At 42.9% G+C, this 17996-nt stretch overlaps 2 long non-coding RNA genes across 2 annotated transcripts; both read right to left on the bottom strand.

Annotated features, from left to right (window-relative positions):
• Positions 1 to 357: 357 nt before the first annotated feature.
• Positions 358 to 8151, bottom strand: LOC123366226. Its single transcript, XR_006577971.1, has 3 exons — positions 8044 to 8151; positions 5485 to 5663; positions 358 to 402 (listed from the first exon to the last, which is right to left on the bottom strand). It is a non-coding gene; the product is annotated as an uncharacterized LOC123366226 (long non-coding RNA).
• Positions 8152 to 12000: 3849 nt separating this feature from the next.
• LOC123367369 lies at positions 12001 to 17525 on the bottom strand. Its single transcript, XR_006578427.1, has 3 exons — positions 17026 to 17525; positions 13955 to 14059; positions 12001 to 12139 (listed from the first exon to the last, which is right to left on the bottom strand). It is a non-coding gene; the product is annotated as an uncharacterized LOC123367369 (long non-coding RNA).
• Positions 17526 to 17996: the final 471 nt, after the last annotated feature.

Below are 17996 nucleotides of genomic sequence, written 5' to 3'. Positions count from 1 at the left end.
CAGGGCAATGCTGGTGCAGGGGGGAAGGGGTGGCTCAGGCCCCACCACCACTAGTCCCAGACTGCTGCACCAGGGACCGTGCCTGGGGCTGAATGAGCAACGGCCAGCGCGGCTGGCTCCTGGGCTTCCCCAGCTGCTGGGATCCTGGGATCAGCTGCACCAACACTGCAACATTCACAGAGGTCACAGAAACCGTGACTTCCACGAATGATTTGCAGCCTTCTTCAACTACCCCAGACTTGGCTTGTGCTCCTTTAATAGAGCATTATGGTCAGCAATTTGTTTCGGCAACATTTCTTTTTCCTTCCCCAGCTGCTTACAGGATTGCATCCATGTCTTCATTTCAGTGTGAGTGTATCCATTTTGCTTCTTCTGTTGATCTAAAGCCTTCAGACTGTCTAGCTATAAAATAAAAAAAAATTTAGTTGCTAATAGGAAAATTCATTCTTCTGTCTAAGCATTATACTCTCACTAATGGCATCTCACCTACCATTAAAAGTTCAGTGCAACTTAAAATCCAAACAAAAGTTATAATATGAATTTGTACAGTAGAGTTCACTTAGTAATATACAATTGAATTATAGCAGCTTCTAATTCCAACAGAGAAACATTAAAGTCATGTTTATTGGAAAGCTACGTGTGTGTAGATTTCCTTGATAGAGAAATCATAATCTAAACATAATATTCAAAATAACCAAATGACAGAACCCAGCCGAAAAGCATGTGGTCCAGGCATGTTTGTCCACCCTATGTGCATTGGGGTGCCAAAATAAATGGATGGTGGATATCTGGCAGCCTTATAAAATGCACTTCAGGATAATGTAAATATCAAGCACAGTGCTCCATCAGCTGGGCATGGAGTGAGTACTGTAACTCAATGCCTGCTTGCCACAACACCGGCTCCACACTGTGCTACATGAGTGCTTTTAAATGTGTTTATTTCTGAAGCGAGAGCATAGAACTACAGTCCCTCATTCACCACAAATGGAAGTAGAAAAAGATTGCAGGCTAGAAAATGCAGAAGGAATTGCGTGTTACAAATAAAACTTCATATAGTCATTATCAGAATTTCTCTTTGCAGTGGCACGTGGAATTGTTCACATGCCTATCTAAATTATTAGCAAGAACAGTGCTGTCATAAGAAGAATCACTTCATTAATAATTTAGATGGAAATTCTGCATACATCAGAACTGATATGCTCTCCCAAGTCGAGTGTGACATAATGAGGTAGTAAAAGCAGTTTAAAGACAATAGGGGCATGTCTGCACTGGGAAGTTTCATAAGATATTAATTAATGTGTTCATTAACACGATATTAAAACATGCAGTGTAGACACTGCCCTGTTATGTTTAATATCACATCAGTCAGTTACGGTCAACCTTAGGGGAAGAGTGAAAAGACACGTTTAAACACGGTCTAAATTTCAAGTACAGACCCTGACAAGTAAGGTAGTGTTTCCTTTGCACCATAAGTGAAACTTTACCAGAACAATGAATGAAAGTTCCTGATTGAATTCTGCCTGGATACCAAAATGTATCAGTCAGGCTAAAAAAGTGTTTTTAATTTATAAGGAGGGGGGTGGCGCACTCAGAGGCTTGCTATGTGAAAGGGGTCAACAGGACAAAAGTTTGAGAATCACTGGGCTAAAGGATAATCTCTGCTGAACTACACTTTCCTTTTGATATCCAGGCTGTCAAATTGTAGGCAGCTCAGGTACAGATGAAATAGGGGCCCATGCTTCAGGAGATCTGTTTTTTCTGCTGGTATAGTGGAGATTCCTTAGCTATCAATCAATCATGTCCAAAAATTCCCAGAACTTCTGGCTAGTGACAAACTAGAAGGATGATTTCAGCTCTTTCCTCTTCCCTTTATGCGAACTGTCTTGTAAAGCAGCGGATTCTTCTCGACATCTGACATTATTTCCATGGCCTCTGAGAGAAGTTCTGACCTCTGGTTACTCACTTATGTTGAAAGGGATATAAACATTCATATTTCAGAGCACAAGCCAACCTCTAACAGGAGATAGGAAGAAATTTCCCTTGTGGGTTAGTTATTCCATAACTGCCCTCTACAGGTTTCTTGAACCTTCCTCTGAAGCAACTGCTATTGGCCACCGTCAGATGACATACAGGAGACTCAATGGACCACTAGTTTGAACCCATCTGTCCATTCCTATGTTTTTGTTCCAACACTACTGAATTCTGTAAAAGTAAACTAAAAGGAAGTGTTGTACCCTGACATACTGAAAAACGGTACAGCACAAGGTGTGCGGTTCAGAAAGCTGGATGCTCTTTTTTCTGAGTGACCCACCATAACCGTGGGGGCATCTTGTCTTCCAGGTATGCTCTTCACCAAGTGAGGTGTGTTCCTGTAGCAATCATACAAGGGCCAAAGTGAAAACTGGGTTGGCTTAAAGTATGTTCCTTGTACTTACCTGCCCCAAAAGAGACATTTGGACAGGTTCTGAGAATGACGTGTCCACAAAAGGAATTTCTGGAGACACATTGTGAAATCCCACTCAGAGGACAGTACCAATGCCTGGCATCAGCAAACCTGGTCACTGGGGAAAACTAGCTATGGGGTGACTGCTGCCAGGATACAATTGATGAGGTGAAGTTTGGGGTCTTTGTAAATCTTTACCCTAGTGGTAAATTTAGAGTCAAAGCCATGCCTATTTTAACCTGGTTGAACAATGTCCTGCACTGGATTCAGAATATTCTGATTTTGAACTCCAGGGGGGTTGGAATCCTTTCTAGCAGCTGGCAAGTTGGGAAAGGATCTGTTTCTCTGGTCAGGGCACTAACAGTGATGTTGTCTGTAAATGGACAGGGTTGTGTAACTTGAGACCTCACCCTTGCTGTGATACTACCAGCCATTTAAACCTCTCAACACAGAGGATAGGTCAAAACGAAGAGTCTTGTATAGGAATTGTAAACTCTTCACATGCAAATGCTCATTTTGTCTTTGTGATGCTGAAGATTTAATTGTTTGGGAAGAAAAAGATTTAGGTCTTCCATGTGAGCTTCTGCTTCATACTCTCCCCTCTGCTAGGCAAACATTCCCTTCTTGAATACCTTTGGTGTTGGCAGTGACCAATGGATTACTATGCCGGCTTTGACAAGGAGGGTTCAGGCTTCTGTTGTCTCAGCTACTAATTTCACTGGTTCCCCAAATAGCCTTGCACTTGTGAAAGTGGATGCATGGGGTAGGGATGATTTTTTTCACGTTCATGAGTGTAAACAGTTTCCTTATAGCCAGAGAGTAAGAATGCTTTGCTACAAATCACATCAAGATAGAGAAAAAATTGCCATGAAAGAATATCTTACACAACACTTCAAGGATTTGACAAGAATGTAATCCAGAGAACTCTCACACTCAAATTGAGGATCATACCCTAGAGACGATGGCCCACTTGCTTGCCACCAACTAGATTTTCCTTACTAAGTCTAAGAAATGGCCACAGTTGGAGTTTTGAAATTTGCTGTAGTGTCCTCACTCTTTTGGTCAATGGAATCTTTTGGAAGCAACCCCCTTCTGGAGGCATGGCCACGTCTCTCTCAGGTAGGACTACTGCTGCACTTAGGTTCCCCAAACTTACACATTTTCCTGATCTTTTTATATAATATTTTAGTTTAACATCTAGATTTAACCGGAAATGAATGGAATTCTTATGTGCCTCTCTTCTGGGCACACACTGGCTAAAGTGCTCTTTAATCCTTCAATGCTGAGCAAGCCTATGGAGAGGGGGAGGAGACTCCAAACTCCTTTCCTTGGTAAAGCCTGTGCCCTTGACCTGATAAACGGACAGGGACAATTCCCACTCCATTGTGACCTAAAATTTGGGTCCCCTTCCCTGCTTGAAAGAGGGTCTCAGGCTGAAAAGCAGAGATGAACAAATTACATTACCCTGCCACCTGAGAATGGGCTTCACAGAAGTAACACACCCAGATATACTGGGCTGGGAGAGAAGGGAGGCAGTGAGTCTGATACAGAGCACTCCAGGAGACCCGTATATAGGAGAAAACCACAGCAAACACATCCTAAGGGTACGTCCAGACTACCCGCCCTATCGGCGGGTAGCGATCGATTTATCAGGGATTGATATATCGCAGCTCATCTAGACGCGATATATCGATCCCTGAACGCGCTCTCCATCAATTCCGGAACTCCACTGGAGCGAGCGGTGGTAGCGGAGTCGATGGGGCAGCCGCGGACATCGATCCCGTGCCGTGAGGACCCAAGGTAAATCGATCTAAGATACTTCGACTTCAGCTACGCTATTCACGTAGCTGAAGTTGCGTATCTTGGATCGACACTCCCCCCCCCACAATGTAGACCAGCCCTAAGAGTGGGAAGGCAAGAGAAAAGATTTAAAGCCTGATGTGTATTCAACCTGCTCATTAATTGTACGTATTACTTCCTTACAAAAGGGGGCGATTCCTTTTGCCTTTTTGGGACCCAGAGCATACGGAGTTTCCAAGTATTATTCCTGAGCAGACTATGTGGGGTTCTCATCTCCTTGAGAATCCTCATGCTCCTGATCAAGCCTTCTCACAATGGAGTCAGGGCTTCCAATGGGTGTGTTGATGGACGCATGCATGGCACTAGGGCGCTGGTCCAACAAAGCCCCGTCCCCTCACAGAGCAAGGGTTGGTGGCTTGTAGCAGCAAGACATAGGTTACCCTCTAAGACTCCTAAAAAGCTGCCCACTGAACTACTTGGGCTTAGCTTGATCTTGCAGGCCTTTCCTAGCACGGCAATAGCGGTCAAAGGGAGTTACTGAGAGGTGCTGTGTTTGCGGATCCAGAGAACTTACTTAAGGAAAGGGAAAGAGGAGCAAGAAGTTGAAATGAAATCAATGTGGCAGAAAAATGAACAATAATTAATTAGAAAACAAAGTTGTTGGGAGAAACTGAACCGCCAACTTGTTCTGCTGGTGGACACACTTTCTGGTGGCCTGAGGTGAAGGCTGGAGCTTAGTCCGGGGGCCTTCAGCAACAACACTGGTCCACCTCCCAGTTCTACAGGGGAGAGGAATCACCTCTTTGTTACCAATGAGGAGAAAACCTGGGCCAAAGAACAGACAAAACGTGCACATTTTATCATGTTTTCAGGTGTCCCGCTAAAGACCTCCTGTATCTTTGATAGCCAGAAGTTGATAAGATAATAGATTTAATCACATTTCCATGCTACTAACGGAGAAGTTATAGCAAATGTTATATTAGAATTGAGAATAGATATTAAAAAGGACACAATTTAATATTTGGGCTCTTAAAAGCTAAATGCCTTATTAACTGTCAGCAAAGGATATTGCTATTGCTCTTATCCGGCATTGATAACAGAGACTGAAAATAACATGGCTTTGTAAGTTTCCGTATTGTACCATTTCAACTAAGATATAGGACAAATCATTTTAAATAGTTTCCATTTTCCCTGTCATGAACTAAGTAACGTGCTACTGATTCATTCTTTCTTTGTATTACCTTGCTCAGTTGCTCATTTTCGTGAAGTGTGATATTAAGTTGCTCTTTCAGTGTCTTTTGCTGAGCCTTGATGTTAATCATTTCCTTTTTTAAAGAAGCCAACTCAGCTGCAGACAGCTGCAGATGGGTAATCTCAGCTTGTTTCTCTTTCAATTCTATTTCCTGAGATAAAGTCTTCTCTATAGTAATAAAAAAAAATTAAGTGCTTAATTTGTGAAAGCAAACTATGTCAAATATGCAATATTAGCTTTTATGGATAACACTATCAAATGGCAATATTGACCATTTTCAATTTTTCACCTAGCAATACATTTTCTTAGTATTTCGGAATATAATTACTTATGTGTTCTAAAACTGCCTTTATACCCAAACCATGACATTGGATAGCTGAGACAATTTTAGCATTGCCAGAATTCAGTTTTGCAGAAAGAACATACTGCTACTCAAATTGCTCTATGCTTCACAATTGTAACTGTTTCTACAGCCAATCTTCACTGAGGTCCGCTGGCTTGTATTCTGAAACTCATGGTTGACAGGCAACAGTACCAATGGCTAGATAAAGAATGTTGGTGCCCTATTTGTCCGTTTTCCTCTCTTCAAAATCCAGCATAGATAAAAATGTTCAAGGTGTTTGATGAACTGATGTATGGAGTAAAATTAAGAGACACGGGCAATACAAGAGATTTCCTGTATTGCAAAGAGAATTCTATTGAATAACACCAACTTACCATATGAAACAAGACTACGCATTCCCTTCCTACAGGACAAGGGAAATTCAATGTCTCCAAGACCCAGAACTTGGCGAGAAAGAGGAGAAGACAGAGGGGAAGGGAAATGATAGCAATCAACAGTTATTTGAAATACGTCAACACCTAGGGTGGAGAAGGATTATTTAGGGTGGTGATTCAAAGGGGGGTGTGGTGGGCCGGTTGCCCGCTCTAGCCCTGAAGGGGTTGGAACAACCCTGCAGAGGGCTGTGGCTGGGGAAAGCAGCAAGCCTGGGCTGATTGGGGAGGCAGCTACAGCTGGGCCAGGCCCCAATCAGGCCACAGCTGGCCCTTATAAAAGGGCTGTGAGCCAGGCACTCAGTCAGTCTCCCTCTAGCTCTGAAGGGAGAGGGACCTGGCTTCTGGGGAAGCTCAGGGTACTAGAGTGAAGCAGGGCTAGGGAAAGGCCAGAGGAGCTGGGGAGCTCCAGACTGGCAACTCCCCAGGTCGCAGGGCCTTGTCCAAGTCCCACAGAGGTACTGAGTTGCAGGGAAAGGCAGCAGGTCCAAATCCCCCGGCCAATGATGAGTGGCCATTACAGACTGCAGTCAGCCTCAGTGAAAGGGGGCTAGATGGTACTGGCAGTAGCCACTGAGACAAGGTGGAGAATAGGGGGTGGGGATTCCCTGGGGTGGGGAGACCCAGATAGTGCATTTCTGCTGGGAGCCGGAGCCTGACGGGGAGGGCACCGGGGTCTGGGAGGGACATGGGGGCCAGTGAGGAGAGGGATAGTGACCAGCAGAGGATGCTCCAGCTAGAAATGAGCTCAGTCCCTGGATGACCTGAAGGAGGCACAGCAGGGGTGAGAGGATAATCAGAGACTTGTTAGAGAGGAAGAACTGTCCGGGGGTTAAGGGTGACAGCCTAGGACTCTGGGCACCCACATTCAGTTATGTTTCAATTAAGACAAGGTATTGTTGGTTGCAGTGCAGAGCTACAGCACAAACATCTTCTGACTTATTTTTTGTTCATAATTATTCCCTCCAGAAAATGGAGATAATGCTACCATTTGACACCTTGAGAACCACAGCTAGAAGATAGCGAAAGCAAGAAAATGGACTTAGAAGGCGTTACATTTTATTAGCTAGCCGAAAGTGCTGCCACTTGCCAAGAATAAGATCAAAACACAAAGCACTTCTTTGGATGGCCTCATGGATTGGAGAGTACAAAATACTGATTAAAATGGGAGCAGCACTGGGTCCATACATTTAATTTTGAAATCTCATTAAGTAAGGTTAGACTTCTACAGGGATAAGTGGGAGCAGTCTCCTTCTTTACAATGGCTATTTAGCAGAATTACCTGTTCTCTTAAACCTCAATCTGCAAATTGCATTTTCCCAACCAAATGGACAAATGTAGGGAAAAGTCAAATTAGGGCTCGGCAGGTAACATTTCAGCACGTTTAAGCTTGATGGAGTCCATATACAAGCTAAAGGATAATAGTTTGAGGTATATTTGTTTGCTTGGGATTTTAAAACACAGGAGCACATTGTAGTATTTAATGTGCTGACCATATAGTTCTCTTTGGGACATATTTATTCCTCATTTTAAATTGCTTTAAAACCATATAATTTTACGAGTTAGTACTATATATTTGTATAAAGAAGTTCCATCTCAGTTTGGAAAGAGAATTGCATGTATTAGCTGAAAGTTAATTTAACTGTATCACACAGTGAGAACTTTTTTTTCTTGGGTATTCTTCAAATCACCATTGATAATGAGGTTTAAAGAACCTCCACACTGAAGTAATAGATTGTAACAGGATTAAAAAAGGTAGAAATGTGTAGCTCACTTTTCATCTCTTCAGCGTAATTCTGGCTCTCCTTCAGGAAGTCTCTGGCTGTTTTTAGTTCTGCTTCCAGCTGCTGGATTTTTTGCGCTTGTTGCTCAGACTGGAAGCAAAGAAGGTTTTTTTTCCTCCGTTTCCTACAACAAAACATTAGTTACAAAACAGTTGATTAAGTCAATAAACTGAGAGTAGTGTGATGTGGAATACTACCCATCTGAGTCCCATGAAGACTCTGGAAAGTTGAACTTTGGTTTCTAAACATATACATGAGTTAGGAACACAAACGGCACTCTTGGCAGTCCTCAGAGGACAGACAATCCTTTTGGGACATCTCCTAGCTGGCACAGATCACAGCAGTACTTAGGTGGTTCAGGATATGGAACCAGGGAGCTGCAACCAGTTCTCTGGTGCCTGCCCATAACAGATCTTGACACAGGATAGAATCCAGCCCACAAAAACTGAGTGTCAGTGAAGTTAAGTGACTTGCCCAAAGCCACAGAGGGGAGTCAGTATCAGAACACAGGAGAACTTTCCAGTTCTAGCTCCTGTTCTCAGACCACCCATCTCTCAGTGTGGATGAGTCAAATATATGAAGTTGCTCTTGGTAGCAAGATAGCATTAGATGTAAAGTATTATTAGTCAGTAATACCTGGGGGCTCGGGATAGTACATTTTCTAAGCATCTTTTTTTTCAAATATTTTAAGAAAAGTTAAAATACCCCATACAACTATGTCCTACCTGGGAGCTGAAATAATAGTTATTTCTAAGAAACTAACTCCTTCCACCCAACTCCTGCATTGCTGGGTAACAGATGGCATGGCACTGGTGGGACTCTACTGGAAGCAAGCCATCATTTCTTCATCTACTTACTACGAGCAGATGGGCACCAGTGCGCAGAAGCCAAATTCAAGAAAAGGGAGGGTCAGGATGGAAAACAAATTAAAACCTTGCCGACACAGCAAGTCTGTATTTTCAGCTATTTAAACAAGTCACCCAAAGAACATAACTAAAACTGTTGATGCTTCTAGTTATTTTCCTTTTGTCTCACAACCTCCTAGTCCAAACTATCCAACTGCTATACCGAAACAAAGACACACACACACACACACACACTCTGCTATCAATCATTCTAAAAGACACAGGTGTCAAGAGACAACATTTTCAGACAATGCTGATGTATGACAAATGTTTCAAAGCTGTATGAATTCTCAGCTTCCTGTGTTCAAAATATGAACAAAATTCAAGGGGTTTAAATGGCTGAAACGCCCAGCCCTCTTGCTGTGACTCAGCACAAGTGGCTCTGATTAAGAAGCATTCAACAAAAAGCTGGAACCAACAACCTAACATAGCTGCAAAAAAAAATCCCATGCTCTGATGCAGGACGTTCACAAAACCATTTACAAGAAATGCATTCTCCTACCTTAATCTGGTAAGGCTACATCCCATCATTTGTATTTACAATTTGGCCTCAATCACATAGGCCATCATTAACTCTTGCTTGAATCATCGCAATCCAATGTATTTAGACTTGAATGCTTCTGCCCTGCAAAATCTGCAAGAGTTACAGAACACAGCAGCACACCTCCTCAGTAATACAGGTTCACTCGAGTACATCAGTCCTATGTTTCACTCACTCCGCTGATTCCCCAACAGAACGCTGAATCAAATCTCGGTCTTTATTTTCAAAGCTGTAAAGGAAATGGGCCCAATATACCATCTTACTCTCTCAGACTTCAGTAGCTGTGTTCCTCAGGAACAACTGTCTACACATCAGAAGTAAAACTAGCAGATGCAGCAGACAGGGTTTTTTCAGGAGCTGGCCCAATACTATGAAATTCACTCCGTCAGAAACTTAGAATGACAACTAACATCACCATTTTTCGTATTTACACTCCCCGCGCCCGCCTCCCCCCCACACACACACACACTTTGCCCTCTGGGACAGTGGTTTTCAACCTTTTTTCCATTTGCAGACCCTAGAAAATTTCAAATGGAGGTGCAGACCTCTTTGGAAATCTTAGACATGGTCTGTGGACCCCCACAGGCCACGGCTTGAAAACCAATGAAGGCAGGCAGGCTAATTAGGACACCTGGTTTATAAAGGACCTCACTTCAGTCAGTGAAGGGTGCGCAAGGTGCTGAGAGTGAGAGGGCCTGCGGCTGGAGAACTGAGGAGTACAAACGCTATCTGGCATCACGAGGAAGGTCCTGTAGTGAGGATAAAGAAGATGTTGGGAGGAGGCCATGGGGAAGTAGCCAGGGAGTTGTAGCTGTCACACAGGTGTTACACGTAACACTGTAGACAGCTGCGACCCACAGGGCCCTGGGCTGAAACCCAGAGTAGAGGGAGGGCCTGGGTTCCCCTCATTCCCCTCCCTCCTACTGGATATAAGAGGAGTTGACTTGGACTGTGGGTCCCACCAGAGGCGAAGATCCCTGGCCTGTCTCCCTGGCCCACTAGGTGGGTCAGCAGAGACTGTGGGGATTGTTCTCCTTCCTTTTCCCCATGCTGGCCAGTGATGTGGTTAGCTGAGTGAATGGCAGGTTTGAGACATAAAACTGGCCAAACTAAGGGCTGCCCTGAATCTCTGAGGTGAGCAAATCCGCCAATAAGTGCAGGACCCACCAAGGCAGAGGAGGAACTTTGTCACAGTCTTTTAAGATGCTCCAAAAAAGGACAGCCAGAATAAGACAGTATCGAAACCCAACTTCTGGTGGAAATACACTATTCTCCAACATAGAGCTTGCAGAGTTCCCCTGGGAGTCAGTAAGGCATAAATGGCACCAGTTCTTACTGATTTCCAGTTTAAATGATTAATTATTCCAGTTCCTTTGACTGGTTTGCTAGTAAAGCCTGTTCTGCTCTGCACAGCTTCTGTGTTAAGCTCACTGGAGTAGTTTTCCAAAGGGTGTTTCACTGCTATTGCCTATGAGGAAAACACATCACATTTTATTTGTAGTTATATTGAATCTATTTTAAAAAATTAAAAATTCCTGATGTCCCTTTAAATGATGAGCTCCAAAGATACCTTAGAAAGGAAAACAAAGCCAAAAGAATAAGCTACGTTCTGCTTCCTCCTACAGAAAGAGAAGTTTGGAGTAACTGTGGGCCATGTCTATCATAAATAAAAAAGCAGTTTTCTATTAGAGAGTGTGGATAGAAAAGAAGCAGTGCTCATATCAGAACAAGGCTAAAGGGAACGGTTGTAGGGCATTACCCCCAGATTGCCTTTGGGCCCATCTGCTACCTCAGTTTACCTTTAATCTTGCATCAAACCAGATAGCACATGTGGTGATTTTACAGTAGTGCTCTCTTGCAGGTTGGTTTATTATCATAACACAAGATTCAAACATACCCTGACCAGCCTCAATTATTCTTTTCCGCATATAATGCCTCAAGTTTTTCCAGGTCTTGATCAGAGCAGGCCCATCCTTGTAGTCCCACCCCTCTCGTAGCTGGGACTTCTGCATCCTGCAAGTCCATCAATGGAGGCTTGTCCCTGCACAGTTTCCAGTTCCTTGTAATTCTCTTCCCCCAAAAGGCTTCTGCCTTGGAGTTCTGGAAAATTGTCACCTGTCCTCTTCACAGGCTCTCTGCCTGGGCACTAATGAGAGAGAGTCTCTCTCTGAACTTTAGGGGCGGGGGGGGGGTCTCTCTCTTGAATGACCACAGGCTGCCCTTTTACCTGCCAGCAGACCCGGTTTAGATGCATGCTTCTGTCACATGACCCTTGTATTTATTCCCATCATACAGGGAGATGGGCTAAACCTGACAAAAGGTGCAGCTGTGCCCCAGTCTTTTAATGGACCAGCTCACCCTCTGACAGGAACATACTGCAGCTTGCTCTGACCTGTGATATATTTAGTTGCACATAAATATTAGTCATGTATAGATCTTCAAACACAATAAAGAGGACAGTTAAATTTTACATACAATAAAAACTCAGCATCACCACATCCATTTGAATAGTTCAGATATTAAAAATCCTACTTTGTCGAGTTCTGCTCGTAGAGCGTCGTTGGCTTGCTGCAAGTCCCTGTTTATCTGGTCGCACGGGAGATCCCCTCCCAGTAAGTCATGTAGCTGACAAAATACTTCCTAGAAATGTAGAAGATTGGCGGGGGGGGGAAGGGGTAGGAGAGAGAAACACACACTCCTGTTACATGTTTCTTGTCAAGTTACTATAACTATTAACACTGGAAAACGCGGGGGAGGGACTGTAAATCGCCTCTTTAAAAAGTTACTAATTACACTAAAGCGCTCTCTGACAGAAGCAAAAAGAGTTTAAAAACCATTTTTAAGTAAAGCATAAATTCTGTTATGGCCACTAATGGCCATGACTCACTTTGGCCAATCAGAGTAGCCTACTTCATCTGCTACACCAATACAGGTGGATGAAAAAAATACTAGCAAATAATGGAATGAAGCTTATACATGGATTCAAAAGTAGATCTCCATAACAACACTGAGCATTACAACTAAGCAACCAGACTAAGCCCCAATAGTCATGAGCCTTTGGGGTGGGGGGAATTCCCTTCTTTGCTATGATTACATGTTTAGCTTATTGCTGTCAAAATGTTTTTCATGAGGAAAATGCCTTAGTTATTTTCAATTTGACTTAACACATGACTGGGCAGCAACAGAAGTTTGGTAGAGGGGCATTGACTCCTCCCGCCTCAGGTCTGGGGGAGCAGAACTTCACTAATGCACACCTCCTAAGATCCTCAGGAATCTAGCCCATCTCCTGCAATCATTAGGAGATGCAAAGTAGATATCCATCTGGGTATAATTCGTTTTTGAGGCTTCTTCCCAGCCCCACGGTCCTTATGGTTGGGGCTCTACATGAATTTGAGAGGGGATTTATATGGGGCAATAGGGCTATGAGGGGCACGGGACGTTTAGTAGGGGGTGTTGGGGTTGGTAAGGAAAAGAGAGGGCTGAGTGGGGGAGCAGAAAGCGGAGGAAGATAGGGAGGGAAAGCACTAGGGGCGTCTCCTGGCAACAAACCTCTCTGCCAAACTTCTCTTGGCAGCAGCTGCAGGACTCCCCTCTAACAAATCATAGCAGGTTTATCAGCTGGAGAAGGTAGTGAAGTGCTAGTGCTTCCCCTCTGCTTTCTCCTAAGCACCCTCCTATCCTCCAGCAAGACAGCTGCCCATCCCATGTCCTCAAGCACCCCCACAGCCTGTTCCCACTCTCATTGCCAGCCAGAGACCCATCCTATGAAGTCCCCACCCTCTTGGATCCCAGTGATCCATTTCCCCAAACCTTTATGTCTCCCCACCCCCTTATTATATTCAGCCTCTCTGCCCTCAGACCCTTTCCAAAGACCCACTCCTACCCTGGGTTGGCCTGCCAGGAGCAGAAGAATGCAGGCGGGGAGGGTCAAACTCAGGAAGAAGTGAGCAAATTATTAGCAAAATGTTCAAACTTTTTTCTGATTTTATTTTTGTCATCGAACTATAAATTAGAGGTGAACAAATTGGTAGCCTGCCTGCCCAGCCTACCTTGAAGAAATATGGATTCACTTCCTCTGACCAAGTTATAACCACCAGACTACTATTATCAACAGCTAGGGAACATGGCTTTAGTCAACTTAATTCGTGGTAGGCCAGTGCATTGTTTCACTAACAAATACAGATCCATTCAAGGAACTGAGATGGCGTGGGACCAGCAGGGCCCCATGTACCGGCGCATAAGCACAGGGCTCCAGAGGTTGCCAAAGCCGGCCCTAGGGGTACCATTATGGGGAAACAATTCTGAGAGCGTGCATGTGGGCGCGCACACATCAGATATGGAATCGTCAGCGTTTTTTCTTCTACATGGACAAATACTCAATGAACAACTTGTTCACTCTGGTAATAGCAGTCTGGAGGCAACTTTAAACTTGTGGAAAAATGGGTCTCGGCTTACCTTTTCCTTTTCTTTTATTTTCTGTTCTAAGGACCGACAATTATTTTCGACAAATTGTCTCTGATGACTCAGTAGGTCGTCCATTTTTTGCTCCAACATTTCACGCTATACAAAGTTTAATCATAAATCACAGTGATGCAAGGGTAATATTTATTATTTGTACTACAATAGCAATCCCGCCCCGCAATCAGGATTGAAATCCCACTTTAGTAGGCACTGTTTAAAAAACAACAACAAAAAACGACATACATACGAGGAAGTCATGGTCTCTGCCCCAAAACTGCTTACAGTGTTCCATGACTTAGTGAACACTCACACAGGTATCCCATACCAAACTGAGAACAGATTACACTTGGCTAGAAGACAAGTGTGTGCTAAAGTTTTAATAAGTGTTTAGGCACAGGAGATAAATTCAATGCAACTTTAAATTTACAGAGAATCGGCACATTGATTGATCAGAAAAAAATTACTGAACTATTTTGAACATATTTACTAATATAATCTGCAATTCAATCGGATTTCAAACTCATGTAAAGAAGCTAGACTATAATAAGAAAAGCTCTCAACAGTCACATCTAGAGGTTATGGTGACAGAGCTATGCCAGTAACTCAAGTAATTTACAAGTAGCATCATTGTGACATCAGAAGCAGCAACCAATCAATCTTTCCTTTGCATTTTGCTATCAGTCAGTGAAGTGGAGAGGGCCTATTCACATTTCACAGGTCAAAAGTTCTCATTGTTAAATTACTTGAACATCTGTATACAAACATGGTAATAACCCTGGATTGACTCATTGTCCCTGGCCTCAACCTACTCCCAGCCAAGACCTTCTCTCAATGGGGTCCTCACAGAGGTAGCAAAGAACCGCCATTACCGTACCTCTGCAGAGGCAAATTCTTAACCCCCATTCATATGATGGTATAATCTTCAGCATCCTGTATATAGGATGTAGGAAGCAGCAGAATTTTCTAACAAGCAGCAGCATTTTCTAACATTCTTAAGTAGGCAGCAGAATCTGCATGCATAGATAAAATCCCTGACAGCAAAGAGTAGGTGACAACCATCACACTTACAGAAGACATATGTGATGGTGCCTTTCCCCACGGCAACATAACTTCTTTAATCTAAGTGTGTATGGAGGGGCAGAAAGGGGATGGGAAAAGAGTTAAGCTAAAGAGAAATATGAAGAATCGTGGAATCCATGACTTGCATGAGCTACAATGTTAAACGTCTTTTTATGACACTTTCAAATGGCTTTAGGATATATAAAATATCTGTGTTTCTTAGATATTTGTTATCGTTATTCACTCTACCGCAATAACAATACTGCATTGCTGGCTGCCTCATTAGAGAGCTGGCCTGCTATTTGTTCAGTCTATCAGAGCAACTTATCCATAAAGGAAAAGTTTTCAAGGTGCAGATCTTCCCCACAGCACACACCCACGTAACTGGTATTAAAAAAAATGAAAAGGTAGGGGAAAAAAGGAACCAATCACTAATCCCAAAAGTCATAGAGCAGCAGATGATCCACTAGTTTCCATGGTTCTCCTGCTACATTGTCCAGTATATCAGTGCAGTGGCTGACCCACTAAACCAAACAACCACTTCATGCAGTGGCAAGGAAGCTCCTGCAGAGAAAGGAAGTGCTGTGCAGGCTGCTGAAATCTTGCTTACCCTATCCCATATAGCAAAGTGTAGGCCTCTTCATGGATATGGAAAGATGGGACCAAATAAGGATTTGCCTCTTAATGAGAGGCTGGGTTTGACTGGCTTTATTTCTTTACTCTTATCAGTGTACACCTGTTTGGCATCTGTTTTAGCTAGCAAAAAAAAAAATCCATTTTATATGATTAACACACGTTTGCTCCACTAATGCAAATTAGTTCAACGTTTCAATTCTATCAGTACTATAGCCACAGAAATTTCTTGGCTTCCTTGCACTGAATACAAGAGGGCCTTTTCCCCCTTGATTCTTCTGCAGCAAAACGGAGAGGTCTTGGAAGGACCCAAGATCTTGCATTCTGAGCACTTTAAAACGCTTCAGTAAGGTGTGTGAATTCTTTCCTGTCATGGAAGGGATCCAGAGGTACCACCAGAATTTAGAGGGTCCAAAGGATAGAGAAAAAATCTGTCCTGGATCATGCAGGTCTGTGACTCTAAGTGGACAGCACTGTTCTGTTTTCTTGTTTATGCATCAGCCTCACAGACTGCAATACAGTTCTACTAATAGGCTTTATTAACTTCTGCCTGTGCTGGTGCTGCATAAGCCAAAGTATGAGATGTTTTAGCTCATATAAAGCTATTTAAATCTTTTAAGGGCATAGGGAAATGGTGGACTTAAATATACAGTAGAACCTCAGAGTTACCAACTCGGGAATGGACGTTGTTCGTAACTCTGAACAAAACATGACAGTTGTTCTTTCAAAAGTTTACAACTGAACATTGTCTTAACATAGCTTTCAAACTTAACTATGCAGAAGAAAAACTGCTGCTTTCCCTTCATTTTTTAGTAATTTAACACAGTACAGTGCTGTATTTGCCTTTTTTTGCGGGGGGTGGGTTGGGGTAGAAGGGATGTGTCTCTGCTGCTGCCTAATTATGTTCTTCCAGTTCCAAACGAGATTTGTGTGGTTGACTGATCAGTTTGTATCTCTGGTGTTTGTAACTCTAAAGCTCAACTGTAAATTATGGAGCCACCATTAGCAAGCACATACATAGTTAAGCTTTCTTGGAGAACTGTGTAATGAATTGTGTTAGTGAAATGTGTACTAAGTAATGTTAGAGAAATTATTATATACAATTCTGGAAGAAAATAGGAATGTTTGCTTTTTGTATGTAGTTCTGCTGCTTGAGATTGTCAGATTTTGCTGAAACAGTCTGTAAATCAGAAAATTGGCTTTTGTGTCTCATCTATAAAGTTCTTGACCAAGCAGATAGCAGGGTATAGAAGAGAGCTGTTAGCTTTCAGCAAGTCAGGTACAATCCCTCATCCCCCCACCCATCCATTCAACCAGCTAACAAGGTTTTTTTTAATCACAATATTAATAAAATTCACTGCTTGTTCTCTCACCTTATTCTTGGCTTTGATTATTTCAATGACAGAAGACCCCAAACTCTTCATATATTCCATAGTTACTAATATAATTTGCAATTCAATCAGATTTCAACCTCATGTAAAGAAGCTAGACTATAATAAGAAAAGCTCTCAACAGTCACATCTAGAGGTTATGGTGACAGAGCTATGCCGGTAACTCAGGTGATTTACAAATAGCATCATTGTGACATCAGAAGTACCAACCAATCAATCTTTCCTGTGCAATTTGCTCAGTAACTCAGGTGATTCATAAGTAGCATAATTGTGACATCAGAAGTGGCAACCAATCAATCTTTCCTCTGCACTTTGCTATCAGTCAGTGAAGTGGAGAGGGCCTATTCACAGGTCAAAAGTTCTCATTGTTAAATTACTTGAACATTTGTATACAAACATGGTAATAACCCTGGATTGACTCAATGTCCCTGGCCTCAACCTACTCCCAGCCAAGACCTTCTCTCAATGGGGTCCTCACAGAGGTAGCAAAGAACAGCCATTACCGTACCTCTGCAGAGGCAAATTCTTAACCCCCATTCATATGATGGTATAATCTTCAGCATCCTGTATATAGGATGTAGAAAGCAGCAGAATTTTCTAACAAGCAGCAAAATTGTACAAGTCAGGTACAATCCCTCATCCCCCACCTGCCCATTCAACCAGCTAACAAGTAAAAACTCAAGGCCACAGAAACAGATGAGTACGAAGAATAAAAATTGCAGTTGTACTATAAGTACAACTGCATGCAGCCAGGGAGCGTGATAGCACGGAATAGCTGCGTTGGGAACTACACAGATATAAGTAAGTTTTAGCAGGATAAGCAAAAAATGTATTAATCTGGGTTAGTTATTGTGATTTATGCAGGCGAATATTTTAATTAGGGGGTTAGAGTAGAATATATATGGATAAAGACACGGATGAGGTAGCTTCCTCTACTGAGTCTGCGCAAAGTT

The sequence above is a fragment of the Mauremys mutica genome, chromosome 3 (assembly GCF_020497125.1).
Source record: "Mauremys mutica isolate MM-2020 ecotype Southern chromosome 3, ASM2049712v1, whole genome shotgun sequence".
Taxonomy (NCBI): Eukaryota; Metazoa; Chordata; order Testudines; family Geoemydidae; genus Mauremys; species Mauremys mutica.
This window is presented reverse-complemented; position numbering and strand designations above follow the sequence as displayed.